This window comes from Theropithecus gelada, chromosome 14 (genome assembly GCF_003255815.1).
Source record: "Theropithecus gelada isolate Dixy chromosome 14, Tgel_1.0, whole genome shotgun sequence".
In the NCBI taxonomy this organism is placed as follows: domain Eukaryota; kingdom Metazoa; phylum Chordata; class Mammalia; order Primates; family Cercopithecidae; genus Theropithecus; species Theropithecus gelada.
The window spans coordinates 42609930-42628794 of NC_037682.1; the positions used below are offsets into that span (position 1 = coordinate 42609930).

The 18865-nt window shown below is 37.1% G+C and overlaps 1 protein-coding gene across 4 annotated transcripts in view; it reads right to left on the bottom strand.

Moving 5' to 3' along the window:
* GAS2 (growth arrest specific 2) overlaps positions 1–18865 on the bottom strand; it is a 142439-nt gene that overhangs the window by 13488 nt on the left and 110086 nt on the right. The gene's annotated exons all lie outside the window — the stretch shown is intronic.

An 18865-nucleotide genomic window follows, 5' to 3' on the forward strand; every position in this document is an offset into this window, starting at 1 on the left:
ATAGTGAATTAAGTACATTATTCTCTTCATGATCTTCATTCACAAATTCTTATTATACCTGGAATGCATTTTTTAAAAAACATGGTTTACAGGAGTAATAAATTGCTTCATAAAATTTTCACCCCTTCCTTTTCTCTCTTTTAATGCTTAAGTGCCATGGTTCCCTCAGTACAATTCTGGGTCTCATTAAACGATTCCCCACTTAATGGACCACAGAGGCTCATGTTTCTGCACAATCTGTTAACTGCTCTTCACTGAAGTCATCCTTTTAAGAGGCAATGGTATCTGACACCAACTGCCTAGAAGAGACAACCCACCTAAATTTAGATCTGTTCAGTCCCCTGGGATATCATACGCTTCCCAACACCTTCTTGTCAACCCCATTCACTGTGTGTTTTTACAAGCCATCATAACTCGAGAGAAAATATTGTTTTTAGAATGCAGTCATCTGCTCTCCAGAGGAAGAATGTTAAATTAATTTATAGGACAACAGACTCTGTCATTGTCTACTATTATTCTGAAATGGCATATGCTCAAAATTGGGCGATTGGGAATTCAGCTATTTGCCTGAGGTACCTTAACACATGGAGGAGTGAGACAGCAGGTGTTCCATGGATAGTTTGCCATATTGAAAGCTTGATTCTAGCATTTTCAAGATAACTGATAAGGTCACCAGTTAGCAGGGCAAACTGAGGCACTACTAATAACAAATGACATTTGAAGACGTCCTTGCCAAAGGTGGGGAATTCATTTCAACCTCTCTAGTTATGTGCAATTATAAATAGTTAATCACAACCCAAATAAACAAGCTTCTGGAATTACCATTTTACTGTTTACAAGCATTTTTCTTATTTATTATCTTATTTACTATCTCATTTTAACTTCCCAATAGTCCTTTAGCCTATTATACCTTTTCCTTAGATAAAACTTCAGAGAGATAAATAACAGTAAATAAAGCAGAAACCACTATTTGTTTTTCCTTTATCAGACTGATAACTTGCTGTATGACCAGAATAAATTTATTTAATCTGTGTCTCAGTTTCTCATCCACAAAATAATGACTATAGTAATTCCTTCGCCCCATAGTTGTTCACACACAGATATTAATATGTGTAAGCATGTAGAAACAGTGCCTGGAACATAACGTAGACTCAATAATAACCTGCTATTGTTATTTTTAAATAATAATGTTGTGCTGCTGCTGCTGCCACTGATAATGATAAGGTTGTTACAGGTTTTATTTAACTTAATCCTTGGAGCAACTCTAAGTGGTTTGCATTACGTCCATATTTAGAAAACAGTGGCTCGGCAAGGTTGAGTGAATTGCCCAAGGTCACCTAGCTTAGAAGCAACAAAGTTTAGATTTGAAAGTCTCTTATGATTCAGATAATACTCATTACTACTCAACTATACATCCTAAAGTGACTTTGCCAAGGGTTAGAGCCACCTGAGTTTTTATCAAAGGTCTTTCCATGGGCAACACCCCTTTTCTTTAGGGATACATACTGCCATTTTATCAAGTCCTTGCTGACGGTCATATTGCCCAACTGGGAATGAACTCCAAAACCACAATAAAGAAGGTGTTTTACATGCTTGGAACAATTTACATGCTTGAAACACTTTACTTGAATCTGAACCTCACTGTTTCGGCCATACAAAAATGCTGAAAGCTAGGTGCAGCCTGCATGCTTAGCCCTTGAGCCCACATTCAAAAATGAAATCTTATTAAAATCCTGACGGTACTTCCTCCTATTTAATTTTGTTATCACAATTACCCAGTGGCTCAGTAGGCAAGTATTACTGTTACCATTATTCGGATAGAGAAATAGGGCCTCAGAGAGGTTAAGTGGGTAGCTCAAGGACACACAGTGCACTAGTCTTCTGATGCCCAGTTGTGAGGCATTGTCTCCAGTGATAAATCATACATTAGGGTGAATGTCATCCTCAAACCTTTATTTGAAGGGTGAACTACTATAGTGCCCTAGATGTTGAGAACCAATCTCCCAACATGGACAGGGACTTGGGTCAGAAATATTCTGGCTATTAGAACTGAACAGAAAAAAGTTCCTGGCTTGCTATAATTGTCTCCCTCTGGTGGGGGAGGGAATTCAGCTTCATAAAGCAGGCTCATTGTAGAGACAAATGACTTTCACTAGCCTCTTTCTGGAAGCAAACATGGGAAAAGCAGCAAGTCAGTGACATATGATGATGGACTGGTGAAAAGTTCCATTTGCATCTTCTTGGAAATATGTGTAGGAGCACTTAACGCCAACTGCCTGTCAGTCCTCATCTCCTTGTTATGTAAGGTCTCCATTTTCCCAGCCCTGCATCAAATGAAATTAAGAAGGCTTAGTCTCCATCTAATTACCAGTGTATAGCACCATTTCAGACAGAGAAGACAGTCATAATAAATATTTTATAGAACAGTTAGCATAGTGAAAGCAATGAGATAGAAAATTTTGGTGTTAGAGGAAGGATTGGTAGCTGGTCTATACCAGAGTGAAATTAGAATTTACCCACTCCAAAGATGTAATAACCTATTTAGGAAGGGAAGCAGGATTCCATGGCAAAGAAAAACCACTCCCTCTACTAAGCAGACAGGGTCACATTTGCCTGATTCAATCTGAATTCCATTATCGCTTCTAAACACTAATACCAAAATCCAACAAACAGGCTAGAATAAGTAAGCACTGGGAGAGCCAAAGTTTAACACTGCATGATGGTGATACACAACAGTGGTTTCCAAACTGATGTCGTCTTGAGTCTTAAAAGGCAACAAAAGAGTTAGTAACCTAGATACTCTGAAAAACTATTACTTTGCTACTGGTTTTAATGTGCCTTTAGTATATTGATATTACAATGGAAAATTAAGTATTACTAAATATATTCAGTTTTTTCTATTGGTAAAATATTTAAAAATATGAGCCTCCTTCCTTTTAAAACCCTACTTAAATGAAAAGGAAAGAATAATGTTACAAAGTCAAAGGATAAGGGAAGTTGAGAGGATAAAATGATAGAGAAGAAAGAGCAATACATTTTTAGAAGCTGGAAAACAAATGAGTTGTAACTAAGAGGACAGAGGTGGAACTCAAAGCCTGAAACGGCAGCTGTCAAAAAGAAGCAAGCAAAGCAATGCCTGGAAACTATAGAAAACGTAGGCTTTAGAATCATCATATCTCCATCAGGTGAGGAGAAAAATGCAGTTTAATAAAGTAGAATGGGTTGAAAATTGGTATAAGGATTGGTTAGCACCCAGAATTACTATGTCCCCACCCCAGATTTCCTATGCCAGTGACTGTGTCGTCACAGCAGGAGACTGAAGGTTTATCTCTGCAGAAACTGAATCAGAGAAATGTCTGACTGGCAGATGATTCAGCCAGAGGATGGAGAGAAGGAAAAATATATGATAAAGCAAATACAGCAAAAATTTCATTGCAGTATCCATTTGGTAGTTACATAGGTATTACCGTCTCTATGTGTATGAAAATTTTCACGGTAAAATATTAGAGGAAAAATACATCTAGAATCCAATCTTTTCTCACCATCTTCACGGCTGTCTCCTTAGTCCAAAATTCTTTGATCTCACCCAAATTATTGTAACAATTTTCAAATTTGTCTTTGGGCTTTTACTTTTGCCCTTCAGTGTATTCTCAATGGAGCAACTAGAGGGATCTTGTTAAAAGAGAAGTCACCTCATGCCATAACTCTTCAAAACCCTGCATGGCTCCCTAGTTCCCTGGGAGTAAACTACAGAGTTCTCCCAATAACCTAAATTTCCTAGGGGATCTGGACTCCTGTTACTTCTCTGACTTCATCTCCTACCACTGCACCCTTCAAATGCTCTGTGACAGCCACACTGGTGTCCCTATTTCCCAAACACTCAGGTCCACTCTAGATATTCTTCACTTGGTGTTCTTTCTGTCTGGAATCTTTCCTCCCAGATAACCTCAGAGTAAACACCTCACCTCCTTCATGCCCTTGCTAATATCTTATCTTCTCAATGAGGGTTATCCTAACCAGCCTGTAAAAATTGCTATCCCTCCTCCTGTTACTCCCAATCTGCCTTACCCTGTTCTGCTTCTCCTTCCCCATTGCAGCATGACATTGATCACTCTCCACCATGCTATTTATTTACCAGGGTTTTCTGGTATACAGTCTAATCCCTCCCAGTTAGGGTTGTCATATTTAGCACATAAAAATATAGGACACCCAGTCAAATTGAATTCCAGATAAAAAGTTAAATTTTCTTAGTATATCCTTTACAATATTTAGAAAATATTCCCACTGAAAAGTATTCGTTGCCTGAAGTTCAAATGGAATACAGCACTCTGTATTTTATATGGCTAGCCTACACACTACACACATAAATATGATGTCCTTAGAGAGTCATGGATCTTCTGTTTTGTTCCCTGATACATCCTTATTTCCTAGAACCCTTTTGGTTTCGTAATAGATGTTGAATAAATATATGTTGGATGAATGAATTACTGATTTTCTCAGGATGAGCTCTGGAAATTGAGGGAGTAATCTACAGAAGACTCTGATCCAGTAAATAAGGGATCCAACAGAACGAGGTAGAGAAGTTTCAGGGTGACACTGTGAGATCAGGCTGGGGAAATGTAGGGGACCGGAAATGAAATGGAGCAATTCACTGGCATGTTTGCCTGTGACATTATTGTGAGGGTCTTACCCTTCCCTAAGGGGATCTGGTAAGGGCCTTTTCATCATACTTAGGACAACACAATGAAGAATTATTGACTTCAAGAAAAATTGAAATTATTTCAAAAAGGAAGAGCAATCATAGTACACTGTAATATTTACATGATCATTATAAAGTAAATGCTGAATAACGATTTGACCAACGTTATGGCATGGCTAATGATGTTGAGCAAATAGAAAGAAAGGAAGTGTAATATGTGTGGTGAGCGGGGGAAGGGGAGAGAAAATATGGCTAGATCATCATCTCCCTACTCCTGCTACACTGAGTTCATGAATATGCCATAGAAAATATCTAAAATTTAAAACTAAGATAAAGCAGCGTAAGTGAATAATTTAGAAGCTTGGAGATAAATACTAGAAGAAACAGCCATAACAGCTGTCTCTGGGGAGAACTAAGGAGAAAAAAAGAGTGGAAAGGGGTAAGAAAGGAGGAGCAGGTTTGCTGTTTTGAGGGCATAAGTCTTATAGCACCATTTTATTAACAATGTATACGTATTTCTTCATAAAAATAAAATCGGGTTTAAAATGCTCAGCTCAGCTACTTAAAAAAAAGCAAGAAGACAGAAATATTTCCAAAATGTCTACATTAAGAAAATGTTTTTCTTCACTGAAAAAAAATTGTTTTATTAGTATGAAGACCTTATTCTTGTTGCGCAGACTAGCTGGCATGCTGTCATACAATTCACTACATAAAGATGCAATTTTACCTGAAATCATTACAAAAGTAAGGATGAATAATGATCTATTCCCCCTTCCCCACCATACTTCAGGAGTAGCAGATAATGGAAGAGTCCTCAGACCTTAGGCACAATCTAGCCACCCAATTTCAAATCCATTTCCTAACATTTTAATTGCACTTTATGGTTACAAAATCCTCTCTTACACCATTTCACTTTATCCTTTAATGTTACTTTTTAAACTATTTTCATATTACACATTATTTGAACTCCTCCCATCACAAAACACAACCATCATAATATCCTCAGACAAGGCCATGACTGAATTAGGACTCAGAGCTTTGCTATCTGTATTGCTTTTCCTTTGTTTTATCTTCCCCTTTCTAAAACATACTTCTGACTTCTGAATAATTATAAGCCTTCGTATTTCTCTCTCAGAAAATTTCTCCCCAAGATCATCATTCCCTGTTCTTCCTATTTCTCTTCACACTTTCCATAGCTTCATCATTTTGTTCCCTATAAATCTAATAGGCTCCAAACATTTTATCTGGGGCACAAAGTGTTCTTCTTTCTCTAACTCTGTGTTTCTCAATCATTTTTTGCCCAGACTATACTAGTTGACTTCTTTCAAAGCTTTAACGATCATAAAGTTTTCCTACTATCTGAACAGTTAATGAACATAGAAGAAAATTATAAACCAATTTCATTTACCTATATGTAAAACTGACTTTTGTAATTGTGTTCTTTTTAAAATTTTTATTTTATTTATTTATTTATTTATTTATTTATTTTTGAGATGGAGTCTCACTCTTGTCATCCAGGCTGGAGTGCAGTGGCATGATCTTAGTTCACTGCAACCTCTGCTTTCCGAGTTCAAGAGGTTCTCCTGGCTCAGCCTCCCAAGTAGCTGGGATTACAGGTGCATGTCACCACACCCGACTAATTTTTATATTTTTAGTAGAGATGGGGTTTCACCATGTTGGTCAGGCTGGTGTTGAACTTCTGACCTCAGGTGATCCACCCACCTCAACCTCCCAAAGTGCTGAGATTATAGGCTGAGCCACTGCGCCCAGCCATGGCCTCTTTGTAATCCCTGTTTTTGTCTTCCATACATATGATCTTCGTTATGTCTTTTAAATTGTTTGACCTATTCTGAATTACAAAGTCTTTCTTTACTGAATATTCTGATTCCATCACTCATTTTCCAATATGAGTAGGTGACGCTTGGAGCTCACTTCCAAATTGTTCAGTCTTCTTAAAGATGAAGTCCAGAAGAATTAAACAATGCATCACTGACTATGTCTATCCACCCTAGCTTCAGAGCTGGTCACATGCTGACTTATAAATGAGCCTATTGTTCCATGGGGCCACCCAGAGGTCTCCGTAGGGAGGATGACACAAATGCTGTTTATAAAAGCCACACATAACGAATGCCCTAGGAGCTTTTCACCACAAACTGCCTGCTGAAATTCAGCCACTTTTTAGACATAAACTCCCAAAGCTCCCATGTTGACTCTTTGCTCTTAAATTTACTTTTGCCTCTAGAAATTCTAGTAACTTTATTCCTTTCAAAATTTACACTAAAAATTGTCACCAGTTCATCTTCTATTTTTGTATTTCCACAATTGTATATTTCTATTCTCTCATTTCTATAATTTTTTCTCATTTCCTAAAGTCTGTCATATATGTGTGTACAGGTCTCCTATATGCACACATGTAGTAGAGAAAAACGTATATAAATTTATCCCATCTGATATAAAAAATATACATCCATCCCATTCCCATGTCTTTTTTCCTTCAACTATTGTTAGAAGGATGTTGTTTATCTAATTAGGGCCCAGCCGGCATACTGGAACTACTTTCTATTCGTTTAGTCCACCTCTTTCAAATGGTGTGTATTTTCTTATGACAAACTGTGGCACAAATCTTCAGCTATGTGGATCCCTCAGCCACTTCCTTTTCTTTCCCCAGTAACCCACTGTGTGCAATGATATGCTCCTGCTTGCACAAATATCTTTAATATTTCAGAATTTTCTCTGCATACCCATATCACTTCGTGTCAGTGAGAACTAAGTTTTCTGATAAACACCTTCCTGGGCCTTTTGTATTTTAAGTTAAAAAATGATGTTGAAGGAACACCAATATTCACTCCTCATTGATAAGTCTAACCTATATTTCCTAATACCTTGTTTTCAATTCAGCTCAGCCTCCAGTGATGTGCTTGTTTATATAAGGGCCTAGTATACAAAACCATTCCTAAGTTGCCACCACTTTGGCTTCATGAAGTCATCCCCTTATCCATAGTATATGTGTAGGGAGGCAAAGCTGGCAACAGTGTAACTCACTCTGATTCTGTTCATTCCTTCATTTGTCTTAAAAGCCCTCTTTCCTTGGCTCCAATATCTTTTAAGTTCACCCATATCTCTTTTCTGCCACTTTGTGATTCATTCTCCCTAGTATCTAGCCAGCTTATTTTAGTGAGATCAGAAAAAGAAAATTAATTAACGTTCAAGTCACATTAGCAGCCTCCAGATTTTAAGATCCTTCCTCTTTCTTTTCCTGTATATTATGATTAATACATATACTGTAATGGAAATGGATATTTCATCTTTGGCCCATTAGCTTCTAAAAGTAGTTGCAAAAAGCATGTCTGTCAGGTCTTGAAGACGTCAGTACTGAGACCTGCAAACTGAGATGTGCTATCCATCTATACCACAGACCTGGTAGTGATCTCTGATGTGTGATGTCAGCACCTGAAAGGCTTGCCTCTCCCTTTTTTATTTTTGCCTATTTCTCCATTTAGAGATCCTTCCATCCCCTCTATACCTTTTCTAGATTTTTAATTCAGTGTCACAAGAAATTCCATTATCCAGTCTCTCAGCATCTTCACCATAAATTCATTCCCAAATCTCACACTTACCATTTTTTTTTTCTTCTCTGTCTATCCATTACCCTAACAGGTCTTCAGGAAGGGGATTTAATCTTGCCTAATCTATTCTTTTTCATTTTGAGTTTATTTGGTCTCTGATAGCAGCCATTTCTGCTAGAATTTCTTCACCTTTGTGATTTTATCTATGCTCTCAGTGTTTTTATTTATCCTCTGATGTCCATTTATATAGCTGTTTTATTTCTCAATTATCTTTGATACTCTGAAGCAAAAAATAGGTCTTCTCTGCATGTACTACATTTCAAATTTCTCATTATAATGTAATTTTAATAATCTATATTAACTATATATATATTTAATAATATATCTTTGTTAAGCTTATTCTAATAAAGGATGCTAAGAAAGCATACTGAAAACCGGGTGTGGTGGCTCACACCTGTAATCCTAGCACTTTGGGAGGCCAAGATGGGCGGATCACTTGAGGTCAGGACTTCGAGACCAGCCTGGCCAACATGGTGAAACCCTGTATCTACTAAAGATATCCTGGTGACAGAGCGAGACTCTATCAAAAAACAAAACAAAACAAACAAACAAAAACACAGAAAAAACAAAAAAAATTGAGGATACTTTCAGCCTAGTCTTTGAGGGCAATAGGTTTTGTGAAAATGTCTCATTGGAGGAAAAGATATGAGCATTAAAGAAAAGTAGGACTTTGTTGGAGAAAAAGGATAAAAATGCATTCCATCTGAGGGAAATCAGGTGCAGAGGGACAGAAATGTAAAGCAGCATGGCTCTGTACATAGCACTGAGTAGTTCACTATTAACACAACTGTGAGAGGGATAGGAGAGGCCAGTCTGAATGCTATTGCAGTGGTCCAGCCTAAAGAGGGTTGACTGCACCAGGGGTGGTGTAGCTACTAGAATCTTTCTCATAGTGTTCCAGTTACCTCACTCTCATCCAATTTCCCACCAGATTTTTGCTATCATTTTCCCGGGATGCACCACTGATTCACAGAGAGAGATCATACCGTTGGCTGTGACATGTGTTAGGTAGGTAGAGTAGGTAGGGGTACACATAACCCATTGAACAGAGGAGAAAAGGGAGACACAGAAGAAAAATGTGCTTACCAAATATGTTGTCTTTCTAATGACTTCCAGAACAGACTCAGAGAACCATGTTTATATATCATGCCATGTTAGAAAAATAAACATGCTTTCTCATAATTAATGTGTTATAATGAACCGTTTACTTGTTTTATAACTCAGTCAGCATTCTGAAGTAAAATATATATCTATATATCTATCTCTCTCTATATATAGATATATAGATATATATTTCTTATCTGCTAGTTTCAAAAACTACATTAAAATATATATCATATGAGATACACACACACACACACACACACACATACATATATATATGAAATCTAGGCATATTGCCACAAGAAATTGAACTTTTTCTACTTCAGCCAGTTAACTACTGACTAGCATTGATTCCCAAAGGCATCTCCAACAAATTGGTGTCAATCCTAATAACAATGACATGTCATAGGATCTCGTACTTCTTCTCTATTACAGTAGTGATCAAGATAATTATATATATAACTATATTTGAATTCTTTTCCCACTACACTGATCTACTTTGGGAAATGATGGATAAATCATCATTATTTCCCTAGTAACTGTAACAATTCCTGGCACATAGAGGGATTTAAAATATCTATTAAATGATAATTAATACTTACTGAGTTATTACTAATTGGTAGACACTGTGATATGGACTTTAAATGCAATATCTCATTTAATTTTTACACTTATTTTGTGAAGGAAACACAATAATTATCTCCAGTTTATGGCTGAAGAAAATGGAACTTTAGATTTTAATATTAATAGAGATAATAAATTATTTAATCACAAAATTTAGTAAGTGGCAGAACTGAGATTCAAACGTATACTACTTATCATTATATGATGTTGTCTCTCTCAAATACATAAATGAGGGAATAAGTAATTAAATAGCTTGAATTTGCTGGCAATTCCTGAGGCATCACACAAGCTCTGTCCCCAATTAGTACAAACCCTAGACTAATTAAAAATATAAAAATCACTTTTGATCTGTAATTACCATAGTGTGCTTTTCAGTGGTTCTCAATCCATGAGACATTTGACAATTTCTGGAGACCTTTCTGGTTCTCACAAGAAGGGGCAGGGAGATGGGTGCTTATACTGGCATCTAACGGGTAAAGGCCAGTGATGCAACGAAATCTCCTACAATACACAAGACAGCCCCAGTCCCCAAACAAGGAATCATCTCATTCAAAATGTCAAGAGCCTGAGTTTGAAAACATACTATTCTATATCATGTGATTGTTCATATTAAGAAGTCAAATCATACTGAAATTTTTCCTGTCAAAGGAATAAAAACATGTTTTCCTCATATTCTACATCTCAGTGATAATTTTTTGTTTTTCATGTCTCTTGGGCTTTCCTTTCGGTGCCACTTTTTTTTTTTGTTTTTTTTTTTTTTGAGAAGGAGTCTCGCTCTGTTGCCCAGGCTGGAGTGCAGTGGCCGGATCTCAGCTCACTGCAAGCTCCACCTCCTGGGTTTACGCCATTCTCCTGCCTCAGCCTCCCGAGTAGCTGGGACTACAGGCGCCCGCCACCTCGCCCTGATAGTTTTTTGTATTTTTTTTTTAGTAGAGACGGGGGTTTCACCGTGTTAGCCAGAATGGTCTCGATCTCCTGACCTCATGATCCGCCCGTCTCGGCCTCCCAAAGTGCTGGGTGGTGCCACTTTTACTACCATGAGCTTAATTAGCATGCAAGACTCACACTATAACATTCTACTATAACATAATAACAGCGAAAATGGAGCAGATTTAGTGGTACATTCCTTTTTCTTGCAGAGCAGAAGTGTCTTGCTTAAATACAAACGTAAGGAAATGCACACCATTTCATGTTGCAGAGGCACTCCGGCAGCTTTCAAAAAGATGAGCTACATGACAAGGAGCCAACAAACCATTCCACTTAAGCCAGAAGCTATTCAAAATCACATACTCTAAAAAGAAAGGTGAACCAATACACTAACACAAACATATATCAACCATATTTAAGATTCCTTTCAAAAGAACTAACAAAATACCAAGCTGTTTTCCAGCCCTGAATACCTGACTTATATTAAAACCCGCAGAGCAAAAGAGTAGTTATTGAATCTAAGCACTAGGTGGCAGCAGCACATTAAGTGCGTGGGTTTGTCCCGGAATAAAAATGTAGTGCTGCATTGTTTAAATTCTATCGGAACTAAAGAAGCAAACATGTTTTTCCCCCAACGCTTCTCACCAATGTCTCCAATGCATTTTACTGGGCTAAAAACTATTTAGCTGCTCTTTTTTCTTTTTCTTTTTTTTCCGGAATAAATCTACTTGTCACTCCAGCACATGTGTTTCTCTGTGTGAAAGTAACAAATATTTAATGTGCATATGTGTATGTATACATATATACACACAACAATTATGTATACATAACTATGTATATGTGCATGAACTGCATATATTGCATTTAATTGTATAAGTTATGCACATGAAATTGATAATAAATACTGGATAATAGGAACAATATTACTTTCTATTGAGCACTTTATCTCATTTAATGCTTCTAACAACCTTATGAAGAAAAATATTTGCTTTCTACCTTTGCAGTTTAATTGCCAAGGATCAGAGAGATTGAGTAGCCTGTCCAGGGTCACACAGCATAAATAGCTACAGAGCCTGGATTCACGTCATACATTTCAGAAAACTCTAAGTCTGGGAGCTTTTTGAGAGAAAGGAATCTTGCTTCATTAGTGTCTATTCTCTCGCACCAAATATAGACAAATGCTCAAAAATCTATTATATCAGTTTTAAGAACAATTGTGTATTTTCATGGTGGTGAGGAAAAAGAATTCACATTGGGAAATGAAAGTGATTATTGGAATACATGTTAAAATGTGGATTAACAGGACTCACTCCAGACAAATGAAATCAGAATTTCTTACGGAGGGTAGTTTTCTAAAAGTTATCCATGTGATTCTAATATGCATCGTTCGAATCTATATTGCTATAGTAGTGATATATATCTCATAGTAGCGACTATGAGAATGAGATTTTAAGTAGTAGTAGAAGCCTTTCTCACTTTTCTGAAAAAGTTCTCAAAAATAAAACTGAAAATATCTAATACCTAATAGTGTGATGTTTAGCACTGAAGGAGATACAAGTTTGTAGCTCACCAACATTGACAATGTCCTGCCCATTTGCATCTACTTTTGTGGTCAATTCTGTGACTTCATTGTCAGAGACAGGTATCTGTTTTTGTCTATTTCCACACAAGGCCAACATTCATAGAAGTAAATGACAGATAAAATTACAATCATTTCTGTACTACGTTGCCGATTATCTTCTAGAAATTCAGCAAATTGTTCAAGACACATCTTGAGATACGGCTTATTATTAATACTCTCCTATATTACTGTTACTGAACACCAATCCTTGCATAGTGGACAGTGATAAGTTCTTTCTGCATGAATAAGTGGATAAATGCTTATCTATCCATAAATAAGTAGATGAATGGACATAGGATGACTTGTTAGGTAATGAGATATGCAGTTGATCTTATTGGTTAATCTTCAAAAACCCACTTCAAGACATTCTCAGTAATTTCTACCAGTATTTCTATCTGGCCAATTGTTTTTAAAAATAATACAAATTAATGGTGACAGCTTGGATGAAGTTCATTTTCACAATTTTTAAAATCCAACTCATGTAAATGTAAATCTCTTTTCACAAATAAAAGCCTGGTAAGCTTTGTGATTGTTCTAACAGAACTATGAGACATAATTAAGAACATTTTAAGCCATTCTGAGGTGGATACCACAGAAGCAGAATCTGTTTTTGGACAGATAGAACAATAAAAGGGTAGTTCTTTGCTTGGTTTGCTTTGGATTTTAACCAAAACTCCCCATAGAAAACTAAGTCCTTTAGAAGGATTTATCCAAGAAGTATGCCTTGCATTTATTATATCCTTTCATGTTCAGAAACAATTTCAGATAACTACATATTACTCACAGTCCATATCACCATGTAGGTAATTCCTGAATATGCTAATATGCTGACATCTTCCAGAATTATAATGCCAGTTCTCCCGAAAAAAGCACAGCTATCTATGTTTACAGTTTTTGCCCTATACTTCCTTATAGACTTACAGTCCTGAAGAGAGAGACAAGGAAGAGGACACTAGAAAACAATCTTTTCAATGAAAGTGGCATATATCTAGCACTTTGAATGGCAAGCAGCTTAGAGCAAAAAACCAAGTGCTGAAGATATAGTTAAAAAAAAAAAAAAAGGTGGAAACATGCTTAGCAAAGAGTCCCCCACAAAACTTGTAGTCTGCATAAATTGTCAAGGCACAGCTGTGGAGGTGACCGGGGCATTTCCTGATTCCCAAGACATCAGCAAAGTCCTTTAATCAACACATACATTATTCTGTTCTGTATGTAATATTGTTCTTGAATATTAAGCAGCCAGCGATTCAGTGCCATCTGGCACTTCCTGGTTAAGCACAGCTCTGATACAGTAAGAATGTGTCAAGAGTCCAGAAAAGCACTTTCCAAGGAGGATAATGCAACAGTGAATTAGACGGGCTAGGCAGGAGTGGGAGAAGAGAGACACTCTTCCTTCACCCAGGATGAATGGAAAAAGAGGAGGTGGTAGGGCATCAAATGCTTTGTGCCACTGACCCTCTTCTTCCATGCAGACTAAAGATGCACTTTCTGAGTGCTATGGGGGGAATTTTGTTTCTGTTTTTTACCCCTCAGCAATGATGTAAAGTGTGGCAGAGTACATCGGGCTTAGATGACAAAACATCCACGACTCACACAGACCAAACAAGTTGTTCTTGGCCTTCAGAATCTCTAGATTTGGAATATGTCGAGTGTGATGGAGGAACACTGGAATTTTTGCTATTCTTTTTCCTCTTTTTGTCCTCTAAGACTGAAGACGTCCTTGCAATTTAACCACAGGATTTTGCCTGTGTCAGGTTTACTGGAACCTTCTGTAGCCATGCCAGAACATGCAAAATGGTCTTCAAATGAATCTAAACCATGACCTCAGATCTTACAGTTGACAGCAACAATGAGTTGGGGAAACTAGGTAGAAAGAGAGACAGGAGAAATGTCTCAGAAATGAAAGTGAATGCCTCTACATAGGAATAGAAGACAGAAGATACGCAGAGGATTTAGGCTACTTATGAGAGCATATTTGTAGGGCTGGGTTTGATTCTGAGGCTCATATTGGAGGAAGGATATAGTCAACTTGGAGCATATACAATAAATGTGCATAGGATGGTGAAAAACCTATGAAACCTTGCTTGTGAGGAAAGGCTGAGTGAGCAGCTACCATTTACATTGTGAGCAATGACTATTATATGCCAGGCTTTTAATGTATAATCACTTGGAAGGCAGTTATTTCTATATCCATTCTATAGATAAGGAAATTTAGAGTTACAGAGGATTCATGCCTTGCCAAACAAAACCATCTGTAGCAGACCTGGGGAGGTTGGTATATGGTAAGGAATATGAACTATCTGACCTAGAAAGTACCTTGAAATTTAGTTAACTTTACTAGTAACTTACTATTATCAATCCAAAGCTTTTCTTCTTATCGTTGAAGACAAGGAACCCTTAAATGATATCATTACTTTCCCAAGATAGTTTATAACAGAAAATACAAACACAGATCAGTTGAGTCTTGACTTCATGAGTACTCAAACACTGCTTCCCAATTTACAGATTCAACACTATTCCTATCAAACTACCAATCATTTTTCACAGACATAGAAAAAGCTAAAATTCATATGAAACCAAAATGAGTCCAAATAGCCAAAGCAATCCTAAGCAAAAAGAATAAGGCCAGAGGCACCGTATTACCCAACTTCAAACTATACTGTAAGGCTACAGTAACCAAAACAGCATGGTCCAAGTATAGAAACAGAAATACAGACCAATGGAACAGAAGAGAGAACGTAGAAATAAAGCCACATACCCACAATCAACTGATCTTTGACAAACTTGCCAAAAATAAGCAATGGGGAAAAGACGCTAATTCAATAAATGATGCTGGAATGGCTGGCTAAGCATATGCAGAAGAACGAAACTGGACTCCTTCCTTACACATATACAAAAAATAATCCAAGGTGGATTAAAGACTTAAATATGTCTCAAACTGTAAAAATCCTACAAGAAAACCTAGGAAATATCCTTCTTGACATGGGGATTGGAGTAAAAACTCACAAAGGGCAAATAAAGAATTTCCACTCCTCCCACAGGCGTGCTAACTCAAAAAAAGTAAATAAGTGAGATCCTTAAAGGGCCAGAGAGAGGCTCTATGCAGGTGTACAAACTGTTTCAAAAGTCACTGGAAAACTCGGCCTGTGGGAGTAACAGGAACAAAAAGCACATGGCAAGTCATAAGGAGCCTTTGCAAAGAAATTGTGGCTAAGTCCTCAAGAGCACTGCAATAAAAACAAAAATTGATAAGTGGGATCAAATTAAACTAAAGAGTTTCTACAAAGGAAGATAAACTATCAAGGAAGTAAACAGACATGTTACAGAGTGGGAGAAAACATTCACAAGCTATATCTCTGATAAAAGTGTGATATCCAGAATCTATAAAGAGCTTAAAGAATTCAACAGGCAAAAAACAAATAGCCCCATTAAAAAGTGGACAAAAGACATGAACAGAACCTCTCAAAAGAAGACAAACAAGTGGCTAACAAACATGAAAAAATGCTCATCATCACTAGTCAAAAGAGAAATGCAAATCAAAACCACAATGAGATGCCATCTTGTACCAGTCAGAATGGCTTTGTTATGTCAAAAAGAAAAGGATGTTGGCAAGATTGCAGAGAAAGGGGGACATTTACACAATGTTATTGGGGTATGTAAATTAGTCCAGCCTCTGTGAAGACCAGTTTGGAGATTTCTCAATGCACAAAGAGTGGAACCACTATTTGACCCAGCAATCTCATGACTGGGTATGTACCTAAAGGAAAATAATCATTCTACCAAAGGAACACATGCATGTGTATGTTCATTGCAGCAGTATTCACAAGAGCAAAGACATGGAATCAACCTAGGTGGCTACTAGTTGTAGATTGGATAAAGAAAATATGGTACATATATACCACAGTATACATACACTATACAGCCAAAAAAAAAAAAGAACAAAATCACATTATTATGATTATTATTATTTGCAGCTACATGGATGCAGCTGGAGGCCATTACCCTAAATGAACTAACATGGGAACAGAAAACAACGTACTGTATGTTCTCACTTATAAGGGAGAGCTAAACATTGGGTACATGTGGACATAAAGATGAGAACAATAGACACTGGGTACTACTACAGGGGAGAAGGAAGTGGGAGCAAGAGCTGAAAAACTCCCTGTTGGATGCTATGCTTACTACCTGGATGATGGGTTCAAGTCATACCCCAACCTCAGCACTGGGCAATATAGCTTTGTAACAAACCTGCACATACAGTCTCTGATTCTAAAATAAAAGTTGAAAAAGAAAGACAAAACACAGTGCTTTCCATTTGACTCACAGTTAAGGAATCCCTTAACTTTATTTTTCTTTTAAACTTCCGGTTTTGAAAGAAAAAGAATGATAATGATGCTACTGCTGCTTCTACTGCTGATGATAACTCTCCATCATCAAGAGGCTAGGCTACTATGTGCTAGTTATGAGCTGGGTGTCCTCTCCAACTCTCACAACAAATCTGTCTAATTAATATTATTAATCCCTTTTATATAGATGAGGGAATTCATTCCCACAATCGTTGCATAACTTATTCAAAGTGACAAAACAGTCAGGACCAGGGTTCCACCTTACAATTCCTTCCAAAATCTGCATTATTTTTCACATACCATGCTGAAAGACTTTATCAGCAGATGTTATTCATTAATAAATAACTTGGTCCCCATTTTAATTAAGAAAAAATATATAAAATGCAGAACATCAACTGATTAGTAGAAAGAAGCAATTTTTATATTAATTTGGCCTAAAGTATGTTATTTAGTGAGTCAATGCAACCTAGCTATTGGTCAAGGTTCAAGTTCCATTGTCCTTTCTGAAACACTGAAATTAACCTATGAATCCCAATTTTTATAAGCACAAGACCCAGGGATCTAGACAGTCCTAGAGGGGAACTGCTTTGTTACATTACAGTATTATAAAAAAAAAACAATTCCTGCTAATATTATATTTTTTGGACCATATAATATATTACACTGGGGTCAATAATAAACCTTAGGGAGTTTACCCACATATCTTTAGCTCAAAACACAGACTAACAATTACGATTTTCTTTCAATCAAGGTTCCCAATGAAAATCTATATGTTGTTAAAGGGGTTACTAATCTCTTCCTACAGAAAGAAAGGCACCATAACCATGCAAGAGGTCATGAGCACTGAACTTTTTTCTCTCAGAGAGAAAAAATTACAAAACAGAAATGATAGATGGTGCTTGCTAGAAATTTTAATTAAACCTGTGAGTGAAAACATCTAAATCAGGCTGAGTGGCAGCTGCACTCATACATGACCTGCTTCAGTAGCAGAGGCGGGAACATGTCAGGATATAGATATTCTGTGAGAAAAGCCATAATACCCTTGAGTTTCATTTAATCTAACTCTCTACGTGGCCTAGTTCTGAAGGGCCTTCTAGGAGATCCCCCCGCACCTCCCGCCCCCACCTCAGTGAATAGCTCGGAATACAAAGAAATCTCCTCTTGGTTGCTAAGTGACAATACAGTGTGGACCACAGGATGTCTGTAGTGTGTGTGGGCTGTCCCTTGTTTACCAAAGGACAGCAGACTCTGCCATTCTGCAACTTCCAGTTTTGCTACAGTAATTAAGCAACACTCTATATGCAATTTCGCTAAGAGCTATGATTAAGAATACTAGCTATCCATAAAAATATCATAATGCATGCTCCCTTTCTATATTGCCTACTTTACCAGAAAGACACTTAGGCGATCCATCTTTTTTCATCCATAGCTTTACATATCAGGCTTTGACATGCCCTTGGGAACAGGATGAAGAACTTGGACTTAACATAGGACGAACATGGTTCAGTCTTGACTCTATCACTTATAAGTTGTCTGTCTCTACTCTGATCTGCTTTTTTCTCAGGTTCTCACCTCTTAATCTATCTAGTTTTGGGGGATGTTATGAGGTCAAATGCCCTAATTCAGAATGCTCTGCTTTGTAAATGGTCAAGATGCTGTGATTATCTTTTTAAAATTTCTGAACCACATTTACTTTCTCATACTTTTTGAAATTTACAGACATAGAAGGCTGATTGAATTTAATCCTGAATCCAAGTTAGAATTAAGCTATTTCCAAGTCAATACATTCATCAGAAAAACATGCAATTCCTTATAAAAGCCATCTTTTTCTCCATCTTTTTGCCTGAGACACAGAACCACCTTGGACCATATGTGTCTGAGACCTACCACCAGTGATGGCAGAGTATTGAGCTGGAGT